The sequence below is a fragment of the Camelus dromedarius genome, unplaced genomic scaffold (assembly GCF_036321535.1).
Source record: "Camelus dromedarius isolate mCamDro1 unplaced genomic scaffold, mCamDro1.pat HAP1_SCAFFOLD_114, whole genome shotgun sequence".
NCBI lineage: Eukaryota > Metazoa > Chordata > Mammalia > Artiodactyla > Camelidae > Camelus > Camelus dromedarius.
The window spans coordinates 3,307,942-3,323,967 of NW_026989787.1; the positions used below are offsets into that span (position 1 = coordinate 3,307,942).

The 16,026-nt window shown below is 43.0% G+C and overlaps 1 pseudogene; it reads left to right on the forward strand.

Annotated features, from left to right (window-relative positions):
• Positions 1-927: 927 nt before the first annotated feature.
• On the forward strand, positions 928-12,240 carry LOC135320661 (diphosphoinositol polyphosphate phosphohydrolase 1-like; annotated as a pseudogene).
• Positions 12,241-16,026: the final 3,786 nt, after the last annotated feature.

Genomic DNA, 16,026 nt, shown 5'->3' on the forward strand with positions numbered 1-16,026 from the left:
ACCCATTTTTGTTGGTTTTATTTTTAATAAGTATGTTACTTATAACCTTATTTTATATACTATATATGTCATATCATATTATATATACTTATATATGATTGTATTATTTATAATCAATATATTTATTATATTCTCTCCAGCAGCTGTAATTCCCTTAAGTGTTTGAAAGTGGATCTTGGTTCTGGTTATTACAGAGCCAGAATGCTTTTCACCAGTCCATTAGCCATTGTTCCTCCATTCTGGAATTATTTTGATTGCCTTATAATTTGACTGAATTTTTTGAAGCCATTTTTTTTAAAGAAGGGCTCAGAAGTCCCAAATTCTGCAGTGTTTTCATGTTTGAATTTTATATCTAAGTAAATTTTCTTTCCTGTATAAAAGGAAAAGATACTGTCCATGTACTATTACTGAAAATAACAACTTAGAGAGGTCAAAATTAAGAACCCAGGAAGGGAGAATTGTGGTGTAAAAGCACTGGCTGACTGCAGCTGGAGCAAGAACCACCTGCCACACTCCTGGCCGCCCAGTCCTGGTAGAATAACAGTGCTGGCAGGTCTGACCCATTCACTGGCCACGTTAATGGGCCTCCAGTGACTTGGAGGGATTAATGGCCTGATTTTACAATGACTCAAATAGATCTTTTATGAGTGCTTTAAGGGGTTTCTACAGAAAACCTACATCCAACTAGCCAATTAAATGTGATTACTACTCTATAAGGAAAACCTAGAAAAGATTTGAAGGAAATCTTGGGGTGAAGTACTTTTGGGGACTTGGCTCTTCTTTTGACTTTTCTGTAGTTTCCAAATCTTTAAGAACCATTTATTTCACTTTTAATGAAAAAAGTAAACTTTGCATTTAAAAAGTTAACATCCTAATCGGGAGGTGGCGGCCCTGGCAGCGGTGGCACGGGGCCTGGGGGGGGGGAGATGGGGGAATGAGGCGGCGGCTGCGGGCCACGGCTGAGCCGAGTAGTGGAGAAGCGGCTCCCCCTCGCTGCTTCCCTTGGTCGAGCCGGGGGAGTGCGCGCGGCTGTCTGGAGCGGGCTCCCCACCTTCGACTCCCGCGACCCGCACCGCACCCCCAACGGGGCCTGAAGGATGATGACGCTCAAGTCGAACAGACCCGCACCGGTGACGGCGCCGGCTACAAGAAGAGGGCCGCGTGCCTGTGCTTCCAGCGACAGCGAGGAGGGTGTGCTACTCGTGAGCAGTAGTCGCCATCCAGACCAATGGATTGTCCCTGGAGGAGGCACGGAGCCGGAGCAGGAGCCGAGGGTGGCAGCAGTCCGTGAAGTCTGTGAGGAGGCTGCAGTAAAAGGGACATTGGGAAGATTAGTTGGAAGTTTTGAGAACCAGGAGAGGAAGCATAGAACGCACGTCTGTGTGCTCGCTGTCACGGAAGTGCTGGAAGACTGGGAAGACTCAGCGTTGGAAGGAAGAGGGAGTGGTTTAAAACAGAGGCTGCCATCAAAGTGCTGCAATGTAACAGACCTGTGCTAGCATCGTATTTTGAAACGTTGAGGCAAGGCTGCTCAGCCAACAGTGGCACCCCGGTTGCGGCCACCACATACTCAGTTTCTGCTCAGAGCTCGATGCCAGGCATCAGATGACTGAAGATTTCCTGTAAGAGAAACGGAAATTGGAAACTAGACTGAAATGCAGGGCTTCCCTCTCAGCCTTGCTCTTTTCACCTCCCCTCACAGGCCTCCTCTTTCAAATAAGGCAAGGTGGGCAGCAGAGAAAGGGCTCATTGATAATGCTGCTGTTTGGTGTTACGTGATGGGGCTTTTTTTCACCCTCCTTTTATTGAGCAGGCGGGGCTTGGGTATGTAATTTGTAAGTAAGTTTGTGCATGATCTGTCTCTCCCTTTTCACACCCCTACAAGTCTCTGAAGAGGCAAACAGCCTTTCCCCTGCCTTGGATTCTGAAGTGTTCCTGTTTGTCTCATCCCAGGCCTGGCCAGATATTTTTCTTTGATTTTTAATTGTTTTTATTAAAAGATACCAATATGAGATGAAATCTTTCAAGAACTTGTCCTATAATGTGTGTTAAGTCCAGTAGGTTGGTCACTTTTACTGCAGGACACATTTATCTACACATTATATACTGGGCATATAATATGTAAATAAATGACTTTTAGAAGAGGAATTTACCTGTTTAATTTTTCAAGGTTTTTTTTTTGTTGTTTGTTTGTTTTGTTTAAATTTGGGGTGTTTCTCAAGTGGAGAGCCTCACAATTTACTTTTTGTTTTTGATGCTAGTGGCTAGGTAAGTTTCCCTGTCCTTTCTCTTTTCCCCAGTCATTGAGTCTAGTTATGTAGGGTATGGGAAGAGCTTATTAGCAACCTTCATTGTGCTCCCAGGATTCATGGCCTTCTCTTCTCGAAGCTGTGTTTCCATGCCAAGAAAGAAAGAGGAAGAAACATATTTTCTTTTTTATTACCAAGCCAGGAGCAAATGGCCTCAGCTCAGATCTGGAGAAACAGTGATAGAAATGGAATGCCTCCCTACGTGTTGACAATAGGGATTTGAACTGGATTCTTGGGATTATTATCTAAAAGACTGGAGCATGGAGCACTGTTTATATCCTGCTGGTTTGGAATTTTTTCCATAATGCTACTTACCGCTGACAGCGGCCTTTTTGTGCATACATGTCTTACACCGTGTTGAACTGGATATTGTCCTTGTGCTTCAAAGCATCCAGCTGTACTTGGCAAGTGCAACTGTACAGTCCTGTCCCCTCTCTGGGTAACCATGTTAAGTTCCTGAAAAGTACACAGGAGGAAAATTCAGGTGTTTGCTTGTCTTTGTGATGATACAGCATTTGTAATTGCACCATGAAGCATGCTCAGAAATACTAAATTTGTCTCCCACTGGGATGTGGAAGGTCCATCTTCTGCTGAGAAGTGGTATGGAAGAATGCTTAATCACTTACTAGAACAGCTACGTAATGCATTGGCCCACTTCAAACTGTCTTGTTGGTTTTTGATACATATTTGACGCTGGCTTCATTTGCCAGTTGTGTTGCTTATTTGGGAAGTAAGCAGAAAAGGGTCTTGAGACAGGAGGGGGAGGGTGGGGAGGGGGGCAGCACTGATCAGTCCCTGGCTTGGGACAGGAGTTTGTTGCTATACTCTTACTGGCATCTCCTTTGTCAAAACATAGCCAAGATGTGCAATTAAAATTGTAGTTCCCTTTATTTAAAAATTCTAGTAAATACTCCAATTTTGAAAAAAAATTAACATCCAGAAATAATTATATTAAATAATGTAAAATTTCAATTCTTCACTTACCTCAAAGGTAGTCAGGGAAATGATCACTGGGGGTCAGTTCAGGACCTGCAGGGTTTGAATATGGGCCTCCGGATCTCTTCTAGGGATTTCCCTTAAACTTTCTTTTTGTATTATTAACTGAATAATTTATTGGCCTTAGAACCATTTCTGCTGTTTGAGGATTTATGAGGTATCTTAAAAGCCAAAAATTTGACCAAAATATACATGAATAACATTTTTTCTAATGTAATGTATGATATCACAGTATTAGAGAAGGATTATCATTTTTTAATCAAATTTAAAGTAGTTGTTATAGTTTCCATGCAATTTATATTATTCCAGCGATACTATAACTTGATATAATTTATATAGAAAAATGTGCTTTAAAGCCCACTTAATCTGAACTAGAATGCTTCATAAAGTTATCAGCTGCTCTTTGATTCCTCTTTTAGATACTTTGTTATTGTTGTGAACATTTAAGAGTAATTTATTTAAAGTGATGAAACCTGAAATTATCCCGATCCACATTCTCCTCACATTTATTTAGCTCCATGTGTCATGGGACATGAGCCTTGGGTCAGTTGGCCTCCGTGTCAGATGGAGTAGAGACTGGTCCCGGGCATGGGTCCTGCGTGCGGGGCCCTGCGTGCAGGGGGACTGCTGTGTGAGGGCACTTGTTATGCACCAGCCTGCTGTGAGATCCTCACTTGTCTTAGTTCTCCGGTTGTATTTGTGCTTCTTGTTACATAATTGCCGAATACACATTCAGCGTAGTTTGTATTTGTGGTGGTTTTTTCCATTGTTTATAACATTTAGGAATATCTGGAGCAGGACTCACCAAGCCTGCAGCTCCAGCTTCCCACGGGGAAAGCTGCGTGGCTACCCAAGAAGCCTGAGGGCCCCTCAGAAACTGATGCCTGTGTTCAGTTTCTGAATGTAGGTGTTGAATTTCACAGTAATATTCATAATGGTTGTATGTCTTTAAGTATATGTAGAAATTAAATAATAATGAAATATATGAAATTTCTTCTGCACTGAGTGATACCGCACTCACTCACTCTTATTGAACATTTATTGATTTTTCTTGTGTAGTAGAACATTGTTAACTGTGTCATTTTCATTCTTTGTGGTTTTTTTCCCCTAACCCACTGTGTTCAAACCTAATATACAACTCTACATACTGAAGTAATGCTTTTCCTTAAAAGGGTTCTTCAGGATACGGTGGTGGGAACAAGGAAGCAGAACTATGTTTGAAAGAGCTCAGGAAGCAGAGGGAAAATGGAGCTGGGGGCGCAGGCCCTCGGGGAGTGGATTACAGTCACATTCTTAGAAAAAAAGAGCGAGAGCTTTGGAAGATAAGATGGAGGAACTACAGAGACAGCAGGAGAAGGAACTTTTCCAACTGAGTCAAGACAATTATATTCTTCGAGCCAAAGGACTAGACACATTGTCCTACTTTTCCTTTTATTTATGGAAAAAGAACTACTACTCTCCACTAAATGCACTGTCACCCTCTGTCCCTGTGGCTCTTTGACTTGATGCATTTGCTGTCAGTGACTTGGTTCCCAAGAGTGCCTTCTAACAGAAGAGCCTAAATCGAACCCCTGGGGGAAAATCAGAATTTAAATTGGCTCATATTGATCCTTCTCTTGTTAGCAGTCCTTTTTGAAAATAAATCCCTTAGTTCACGGTGACCTTCAAGGAAGACAGAGTTTCAGAAAGATTGCTGTAGAAGGGCTAAGTTCAGAGAATGACACTGTGTAGCATTTCTGAGTTAATGCCATCATCAGAACCATCAGCACAGAGCATCCTGTAATGAATTAACCATCACTGGTGTTAAGCTAATTCCAGTGTGGTTGTAAGACAGTTCTAGGTCTGTGCGCCTTGTGTTTTCTTTTATTCTTCCATACTTCATCACTTCCTTTTCCAAATAAAACTATTTCTGCATTTTCTCAGTGAAGTAGCTTTGAAGAATCAAACAAAAATCAAAGGTGGTTGCAGTTTGAGGAAACATCGGATCCTGTCACTGAAGAAAAAGCAAAGCAAATCCAAAAAGAAATAGGAACAAGAGACACTTCTTCAGGGATGTCAACAGGTATGGTTCTTCAGCACATAATGGGTTTGCTATGAGATCTTTTGGTTTTGAAAATAAGGCATTTAAAAACATTTGTTTCCATTTAATAGGTAATGGGAATTCTGGCAATGTGAGGAAGTAATCATTTGACTGGTCTGCACATTTGTCATGGGCAGAATTAAAATGGTTAAGAGCATAGTTTCTGGATGGTTCTTGGCTTCACTGCCTGCTGTGCAGCCTTGGGCAAATCACATCCCCCCTCTGAGCCAGTTTTCCCGTCTGTGAAATGGGAATGAGACTGACAGTACCTGTCTCACAAGAATGGTTGTGAAATTAAGATAAGACAGCGCCCCTGTCTCCCGGAGCCTTGCAGCAAAGGCAGGCTGATTCTGCCCCCGGCCTGCCTGCTGGGGGGGAGCCCCCCTTCCCTAGTTGGAGTTAAAAGAGTGTGGATTAAGGGGGTTTTCACTGGTGTAGTGAGCCAGGGGCCCAGAGAGGCCCACGCCCCCGTGGGAAACCAGGATTCTGAGGGTGCGGGGACTACGTCCTGGCTCTCCCTGAGGGTCACGGGGCCTTTGTCACCTGCTGGTCAGGGCTCGGCTGGGCCAGCGGGGTCTTCCATGGGCTCGGAGAAGCCACTTGTGTGAAATTAATGCCACATTAGGAAGTATATATATTTAAATCATAAAAAAAAACAGTGCAGACCAACCTGAGTGCCCTCCACACAGTAACCAGTTAGTGCTTGTTGCCTGTGACTAATTTTATAACCATGTTCCCTTAGAAACTGTCCTATTTTTCTTTCATTTTCTATAATGTTTTTCAGTAGACAATATTGGCTGGTTTTGATATTATATTCAGAAATATGAATCTGAAATCAATTGCCAATGCCCTGAGATTGAAAAAAATTTGACTTAAAATTGGGAGAAAATATATGTGTCCTGTAGAAGTCAGACATTTGTTCTATGTGATGGCATCTTGGTGGAGCTGACCTGACAGGTAGGCAGGACAGGTTCGGTGGTCTCCAGGTTAAGCTTTACCTTCATTTCCTCCCCACAACTCCCCCTTTTTTTTAATTCCCTCCCCCTTCTGTCTCATTATCTTTTTCTCCTTTGACAGTAGTAGCCTAAGCCTACAGCCTGCCAATAAGAAGCATTTTCACTGCAGGGATGTCCAGAGAAAGTGTTAACCACATCAGAGATGGCAGCATTTACTACAAATGGGGTAGCACTGATTTTGCAGGACACACGGCCCTAGAGTTATTGAGAGCCATCCAGACCCTCCGCCTGCTGTTCTGCACTTGCTGCGCGGAGCGTGCACTTTAAGGAACAGACCTGTGAGTATTCCAGCCACCCCTCACACACACACAGAACACAAGACTTGTATGTCAACATATGTACGTATTTTTCTGGGTTTCAAGAATTCTGCAGAATTAAGCACAGACTATCTGCCAGGCATTAGGCCAGGCGTGGTGAGACAGCTCAGAGTTTCATTAGATTCACAAAGGTCCTTGGTTTTCATCAGATTCTTAATTTTAAAGAGGTTAATAAGCCAGAGCATCTAAGCATAGATTGCCACTGATCTCACTGTCTAAGCCCCTCTTTAGCTCAAGCCAGGTGCTGAGCTGAGTGTAGGCTTTATTCTGCCTCATCCTGATCTTCCAGAAACACCGAGTCTCTACCTCCTTGCTTACAGAGAGCTCCAGAAAGAAGCCTGGCTACCCACTATGGCTCCATCCAGTTACCTCACCACAGAAAGTTGGGCAAAAAAACAGAAAAAAAGAAGGTGCAAATGTCACTAAGTCCAAACTCTTTCTGCTCACTGCACAAGAGGCCAGTAAATTAGGAGACAGGTTCTTGGGGCAAGGAACAGCGACTTTATTTAGAAAGCCATTCAGAAAGCCGGCAGACCAAGAAAATGGCCGACTAAGGTCCTGGAGAACCACCTTCCCCAAGTCAGAATTCAGGCTCCTTTCCTACTTGCTTGGTTGTTGCAAACTTCTTGGCATAGGAATTCTTTGTTCTTGGAATACTGTGTTCTTGCAGCTGGCAACGTAGGTCAGATCATGGTGCCCCTGTAAACCTCCAACAAAAGAAATGCTATTTTGTATTCTGCAACTTGTTATCTTTATATGAATGGAAATGTGTTAATGTCCTTAAAGGTCAGAGCCTTGAGAACAGGCTCTCCTGTATATTTCAGACTATTGGCAACATTGTTTCACAAAAGGTGCAGAGATGGCAAGTCTGAGCCTAGAAAAGAGAGCACAGGGTTAAAGTCAAAGGAACAGATCTAATATGGAGCCGGGTTTGTTCTTTTCCATCACACAAACAGCCCCCCTGGCCTTTCCATCCCTGGTGTGCAAAATCAGGACGTTGTTTTTCTTGCAGTCACTCGCCCCACTTACCCCTGTGAAATGCAGAACATTATACTGACAGGCTCGTTAGCTTTGGGAAGTTCTGCAACTTTTTTTTTACTAAGCATTTTGAGCATTTTGGAAACAATTGTTTTCAGCTAACAAATTGTCTTTTGAGAAAATTGAAACAGTTTGAAAAAAATTTTAAAGCTTACTCAAAAACTGAAGAAATTTAAAGACTAAAAATATTTAAAGGCTGTATCTTTCATGAGCACATATGCTAATGTTATATAGGTCCTGCTGAGTGAACTAAAATGTAACTTTCTATTTATAAAAAGGAAAATGAAAAATTGTATAACCAAGTGAAAGATCTCCATGAACAAAACAAGAAAAATGAGAAGTGAATGTTCAAGGAAAACCAGAGCTTATTCAGTGAATTAGCTTCCTGAAAATAAGTCCTTTTTAGATTCTTAAAATCAAATCAATTCTTTCTAAGCATTTTATTGTTATATTAATAATACATTTAGTTACACTTGGAAATTTTAAAAATTATACACTGATTTTCAGTTTTGTAACTTTCATGTTTTTACTTTTCAGTGGATATTCTTTTGGCATTAGACGACTAATACATACTTCAGTATTTTCAGCATATTCATATTTGAATTTGACATCAGTTTTAGGAAGTTGAACAGCCCTCTTGATCCTTCATTAAGCCTGGGACACTTACATAATGCATCTCAGTAATGATGCTTTTAGTAATAATAGTAAACTAAATATACAGTATCATTTACTGTCTTAGGTCAGGTTCCAAACAAGTAGAGCCTGAGCTGGGGGTCCTTGTGGAGGTGATTTCCTGAAGGATAACTCTCAGGAGAAGGGGAGTGAGATAAGCAAGGTGGGGGTGGGCAGGGGGAGGGAGGGCAAGTGAGACTGTGGTCTCAGTCAGAGGCTGGCATCATTCTTCTCTCACCATGAAGCTCAGGAGAGCAGACTGCACCCCACAGTTGGTCCCCAAATAAGGCAAGTGGGGGAAAGCCATTTACTCCCCTATCCAGTCAGTCCCTGGCTGAAGTGTGCTGTAGGAAGTGGGTGGGGGTATCTCTAGGCCAGGGGGCAGGGACTGCCATTTGGTGAGGATGTTTCTCCAGAGTAGGGGAGCCTGCAAGTGGTGAGAACCAGCACTCACTGTGGTGGGCTGGTGGAGCACCAGAACCTACACAGGAATCATGCTCCCCACTGTAAGGGCTTTGGATGTTACTACACTCACCTTTAACATGTTAAGTGAAGGAGCTGAACTGACAACCATGGGCAAGCTAGGTCCTGTCTTCTTTTAAGAAGTGACTAATCATTTCCCCTAAACATTCAAATAGGACTGCTGTCAGAAGAAACGTCTTTGGCTGTGAATGTCATGTATGTTACACATATTTACATACTTCTTCCATTTTTCTGTAACATAACTTAGGGCATTGAGGCAGGGCTGCTGGTTGCTCACACTGATCTTTCATGCAAAATAGAAAAAGATACACATTGTATAGACAAAGCTAGAAAGTACACAGGTCGGCAAGTGAGGGCACTTTTGCATAAATTAGGGGGGGAAATCTCCTTTCCCCAGGCCAAGGCTAATGATCTGCCCAGTTCTGATGCATGAAGATTTACATCTGCTTCCTTCCCAAATGCTTCAGTAAAGTGTTCCAAAATTTCACCTCTTATATTGCCTGGTTTTTAAAAGAGAAGATCCATTCCAGGGCCCAAAACTGGAGCTCTAAATAATTTTCATAATGAAATAAATGATTTCTTTAGTACATTGGGGTTAGATGATCATATATGGAGTTCTAACGTCCTTTTATAATGTCTCTGGAGAAACAGAAGAATTGATTCTAAGGTTCAGGTGGTAGACTGTATTTGGTTGGTTAGTTTCCATGTGTATGACTGGCAATGTGTGTTTCTCAGAAAGGAGTCTAGAATGACATGACAGGGGGCACAGAACCCACAGGAAAAATGCAGCAAATCTTTATGGGACATTGTTTTGTTTTTTCTCTGAGAATTGGCAGGAAGTATTTTTATATTCCTAATAAGCCAACACCCTGAGGGTTTCCATTCTTTTAGATCCCGCATCAAAATTTCCCTCAGAGTATAGTCCTCATTTAGTATTTTACTCTTTAGAGAAAATGAACTTTTTGTCTTCAGTGACACAGAGTTCCACTGTGAATTTGTTTTTAATTTTTAAGAACTGAATATTTTGTATTGAAAGGAGTAAGGACCAGAGTGGTGGACGATCAGGTCAGAGAGGTGGCCAGAGGCCCCTGAGCGTGTCTCACAGTAAAATCTTGAAGAACCTCAGTAACTCTCCTGAAATGACATCCAGAGAAGGTCACACAGAAGATACAACAATGAAATGATGCAGCCAAAACCCATGATAATGCAGGGCTTTATGGATGGATTAATTTTCTTGGTAAGGCAGTTTTAAGGTAGTGTGGTACAAAACTTCTGACAATTTTTATTTTGAAACTGAACTGTACCAAGTGTCCTCCAATGAATCCAAGAATTGCTTCAGCAGGTCTAAGTTGAGTCCCATGTTCATTTACTGAGCACCTGCCCTCTGCTTAGTGCCATCAGGTAACAAGGTGGTGACATCAGTGTCGGTCCCCAGAGAGCTTGCAGCTTGTTAAAGAGAAAAGGCCTGCACAGAGGTCAGGGTCATGGGAAACAAAGCCCTGAGCGCTGTGCTGGAGCGACATGGAAGGTTCATGGGGAGGTGGAGAGGGGTCATCAGGAAGAGCCGCACTTGAACTCAGTCTTGAAGGATAAGTGTGACTGTGAAACAGAGGAGTGAGGGTATTGAGAGTTGTGTGGAATGTTGGGCCAAGCATTTTTTTCCCTGCATTTTTCATACAAGGGTGAGCAAAATCAAGTTCTGCTTTCTAGTAAATATATACTGTGTCAGGTGCCAATGAGTGTTTAGGGAAGAAAATAAAGCAGCACACCTGGGGGCCATTTTAGAAAGAGGGATTGAGGAAGGCCTTCCTGGGGCCGCACCTGAGCAGAAGCCCTGAGCCAGTGCGGAAACGAGACACCTAGCTCCGGGGGGGGGCAGAGCTGCAGGCAGGGGACACAGTGCCAGCACCCTGGGGTAGGAGTGTGCTGGGCATGTTCCCAGGACAGCCAGGAGGTCTCTGTGGCTGGAGTGGAGCAGGAGGGGGAAGATTTGTGGGAAATGCATCAGAAGAGTGGGCAACACTGGGTTGTGCAACACTGAAGGTCATGGTAATAAGGACTTTGGATTTACCCTAAGAGAGAGGGGAGCCACAAGCGGGTTTCAGATGAAGGAGTGATATTAATGGACTCTTCAAGAAATTCACCTCTTCCTGTGTGGAGGACAGACCGCAGGTGCCGGGAGGGGAGAGGCGGGCTAGTTAGGGGGTCGTCGTCATCCGGGAGCAGTGAGAGCGGTGGCGGGGAGGGCCCTGCAGCTGTGCTGGGCACATGCTCAAAGCTGGCTCTGGCGGGCTCCGGGAAACTCTGGGAAGCCCATCATCCTTTGGAGGGGCTGGGGTAAAGTCAGATCTAAAATTTAGGGAAGATAATCAGCAGCAGAACTTAGGATGGGTTGGGCGAAAGGGAGCCTGTACCACAATCTGTCGTGGTTAGGAATAATTTGCTTTTGTATTTCTAGGAATATCAAGAAAGAGAAAACCGGTTTATTGGAAGACCTCAAAAGACTGAAGCAAGACAAGCAAGCTCTTGAAGCAGACTTGGGAAAAATGAAGACAGAGACCAAGCCAGAGAGCAGGTGCATGCACCTCATGGAGCACGCCGAGCTGGGATAGTCACTTTATACTCGTAACTGTTCTGAACTTGAGTGTAAGTAGTAGCAATTGGATAATAAAAGCAAAATGCTATTCCTAGAAGTATATTGTAATTTTAGAAACTTTTAAAAATTAGTTATTAAGAGGTATTTGCGTTTGATTGGTTTCTGTAGCAATAACTGCAAGATTGAAGAAACTCAAAGATTATTTTGAATTCGTGGCACTGCGTGCACAGTTGTTTGCAGTCCTCCCAGCCAGACGGTGACCTTCCAGGGCCTGGTCTCCCTTTTTATCCCTGGGCCTGAAATGTAAGCTCTCAAGTGTTTAACAAATGGAAAGACAACACCATGCTGTGTTTGTAGAAGACTGAAAGGTGAATATTGCATTCCCCACCGGGGAAAACAAAGGAGGAGTTAGATAAGAATGCAGGAAAGTTTAATATTAAAAAAATTAGAAATAAACAGAAGGGTACTAGTAAGGGTTTCAGGGAGGAGAAGAGTTTGAGCTGAGTCCTGGCAGGTGGAGGGCCTTGGGAGGAGAGGAGGGAGGCCACCCAGCTGTGTCTCATGGGCGTGTCACTGAGCGCACCTGTCCTGGGCCAGAGGCGGGCCAGGCACAGGGCCAGAAAGGTCGATCTGCAGAGCCCTTGTTTGCCAAAGGAAGTATCTTTTCTCTGTGATTTTATGATCTTCAGTGTAACATACGTACAAATAAAATCCACTAACCTGTTTGTAAGAACTATATTTTCCTAGTCTGTAAAATAGAATAATAATCGTCACTCCCATCATGTGTTTGTTGTGTTAAGTAAAATCATACAAACTTTGAGAATTGGGACTGTGAACACAGCCTTCTTTTACTAACACACTAGACTGGACACAACCTTGCTACATCCATTGTTTTGTTTTGTTTTGTTTTTGCCTCTTATTTTTTCATAATGTTTTCATTAGATAGGCATTGGTTTTCATGTGAAATATTTTAATTTAGTTATTTCTATATTTTGAAAAATTTGGGTTATTGAGTTACTTTATCTTATAGGTGAAAAATTACATAAAATAAAACTTTTAGAAGAAACACATAAGAAATGAGTTACCTGCAGAAAAGATTACAGCGGTGTGCTGAAAACCAGGGGCTTCTGGGTAATTATGCAGTTCAGCTTCAGGAAGCAAATGAAGATACTGAGAAGCTCAGACCTGAGGTGATAGAGTGCTCCAGAATGTGTTCCTCTAGATGAACGCTGTTAACTTTAACAGCCAGCTCTTAGTCTCATGTCACTGAACCAGTGCTCTAAATTCTGTTAATTGAAACAGCTGATTTGGGTTTGGTTTTCTTTTCTTTGTGTAGTCTGTTTTAGATTAGACTGAGAATACAGTCCACTGTCCATATCTAGGGTCTCCCTATCCAGTGGATTCAACCAACTGTGGATTGAAAGTATTTGGGGAAAAGCAGAAACTTCCAAAAAGCAACACTTGAATTTGCCACACGCTGGCAACTACTTACATAGCATTCACATTACATCAGACATCATGAGTAATCTAGAGATGATTTGAAGGATACGGGAGGGAACACATAAGTTCCATGCAAGTCCTATGCCATTTTATACAAAAGGCGTCAGCATCTATGGATGTTGAAATCTGAGGGGAGTCCTGGAACCAGTGCCCCATGGTTACCAAGGGATGACTGGAAGTCCAGGCTCCTTATCCCAGCCTGTCAGGTCCCCACGTGGTCTGAATGCTGCCTGTACCACACTCTCCCGCTCACTCTCCTCCAGCCCTGCCAGACTTCCCTCTGATTCTTGAACAGGCCACACTCACTGCACTTCATGTCTGGCCCCTAGAAATACCCGTTACTTTCTGAGCATGGCTCTGCTTTAATAAAATGAGCTGCATTGGCATTAGAGAAGACCATATGGAGGTTCCTTTAAAAACTGAAAATGGACTTAATTCATGATCCAGCCTTCCCACTCCCAGGCAAATGTCAGGAGAAAACTAATTTGAAAAGTCACATGTACGTCAATGTTCAAAGCAACACTGTTTATAATAGCCGGGACATGGAAACAACCTAAATGTCCATCAACAGATGACTGGATAAAGATGTAGTGGTATATTTATACACTGGAATACTACTCAGCCATTAAAAAGAACAAAATGCCATTTGCAGCAACATGGGTGGACTTGGAGGTAGTCATTCTAAGTGAAGTAAGCCAGAAAAAGAGAAAAATGCCATAAAATATCACTTACATGTGGAATTTAAAAAAAGACACAAATGAACTTATCTACAAAAGAGAAACAGACCCGTAGACATAGGGAAACAAATTTATGGTTACCGGGACAGAAGGGGATGGGAAGGCATAAATATGGGAATTCGAAAATTGCCCCCTTGGGGAGTGATGGAAATGTTAGCTATCTTGATTGTGGTAATGCTTTTATGGTGTATACATCTATCAAACTTCTTCAAATAGTACATGTGAGATATATGTAATTTACTGAACAGGAATCATACACAATAAATGTGTGTTTTTTTTAGGATTGACTGCATTGTGTCCTATGTTTTTGTGTCTTCAGTGAGTGGGTCTTCAAGTTTCCAGTCTGCCATATTTTCTGAACCAGAAGTGCCCTCCTTCCTTTTTCTTTGATAAACTGTCAGTGGGTGGCATTTATTCCCATGGCTTCAACTACTTTCTGTTCACTGATTAACTGTCAAATCTTCTCCAGCAAGGACATCTAATTTCCGTCCAAGAAATATACTTATAATTGACAAGTAGATATTTCCACTTGATAAACTCATAAAAATCTCCAGCTCTGTATGTTTGAATTTACACTTGCTCAGAACTAGGTTTGCTTTTTCAACCAATGGCATCACCATCCCATCTGTTTTCTGTCCCATACATCTGGGAGTTTTCCTTCACTTCAGTCCCTCATCCCCCATCAGTACTAAAATTCTATTCATTAATGTCCCCTAAGTCCCCGCCCCTCATTCCCCACTGCATTAATTCCCACCCCTTTCTAGTCTCCCCAGTGCTGTTCTTTAGAGTGAACAGTCCACTTTTCTCACTTTTAATGATTAATCTGAATGTCACTCTCCTCCTTAAAACACCAAAGAATTCCCCGCTGCATATGTGAGGGAGTCCACACTCCCTGATTTAACGTCACACCTTCTCAGCACCTAGTTGCTGCTTTTTTCAGCCTCAGCTTCTGTTAGTTCCCCACAGCCTCTAGCCTCACTGACCTTCCTTCCCTAAGTGCAAGGTGCTATTAGACACGACCAGGCCTCTGCAAGAGACACGCAAGCTGCCGAGAATCCCATGCCTACCTCGCACTCTCCTGGTCTACAGATTTGCTGGAATCCTTCAGATGTCAGTGCAGAAAGCGTTTCCTCTCTGACACCTTCCCTACCTTCTAGAACCCTGCCCCAGGCAGTGCAAGGGCCCCTCTGAACTTACAGTATACATGATGCCAAGGGCCTCTTACCACATTGTTTTGAAAACCTATTTAAATTTGTCTCTTCCACGGCACACTGTGATCTCCTTGAGGGATGAGGGGCTGTGTGGTATTTGTCTAGACAGCTAATGTCTGGCACAGACCCCGGGCCATCAGAAACAGTCTGCTGACTCATCAAGAATTGTCGTCTTTGTGATGTAAGAAATACTACATGATCTCTGATCTTACACCATCCGGCAAGGGTCAAAGTCATTTCACATAGAACTACACAGGCAAAATATGTGTATTCTTTTCCTCTTTGTGAGCCCGAGATCATAGGCATCCTGGAACGGAGGTGTCACTCTAAGCCTTCTGTCCCCTAGGCTGTCACGTCCAGCTTCAACAAACTTTTTAGAAGTTGTAGGGATACGTGTACATCACCCCGTCTTACAGCAAATGGCGCTTCAGCTTGACCCAGTTTAATGTCCATATAAACATCAGAAATCTTCCAAACTGAAGCCTGAATAAACATTTCCTGTCTTTCCTTCCAGTCTGTCTGCCATCTGCAGCCCACATCCACACTGCTCACCTGTGTCAGACCACCTTCCATCTATAAACATTTTCAGTGGGACAGTTGGATGAGAACTAATTACAGCAGTCATGAAAATGGTCCCATGAATGTAGGCTCTGCACAACAAGGACGCTTTGACCGGAGGCCTCAGCTGTGGCCTGCAGGATCTGTTCACGTTTTCTGCCTGGCTTCCCTGCAGACTTTCTGCAGAAAATCAAGCCTGCAGTTAAAGTCATAGAAGGCCCAAGAAATCCAGAAAAATAGAGTGAGAGTCATCTCCTTGGGAATATTTTTGAAAACAATCCACTAATCGGAAGAAGAGCTATAAGAGGTTCGTTTCAGAGCAGATGATGTCCAAGTGCAGGTGGGTCAGTTTTGTCATTTTTGCTCGCTAGTTGGCTTTCTGCTGCTTCTAACACGTCTCTGTTTAGAGAAGTGGCCTGAGTCGGCCCTCAGAGCAGAAAGGTGAGCTGGGCCTGGCGACAGCCAAGCTCCTCTGCTGTGTAGTAACCCGCTGAGAAGGAAGAGATGGCCCAG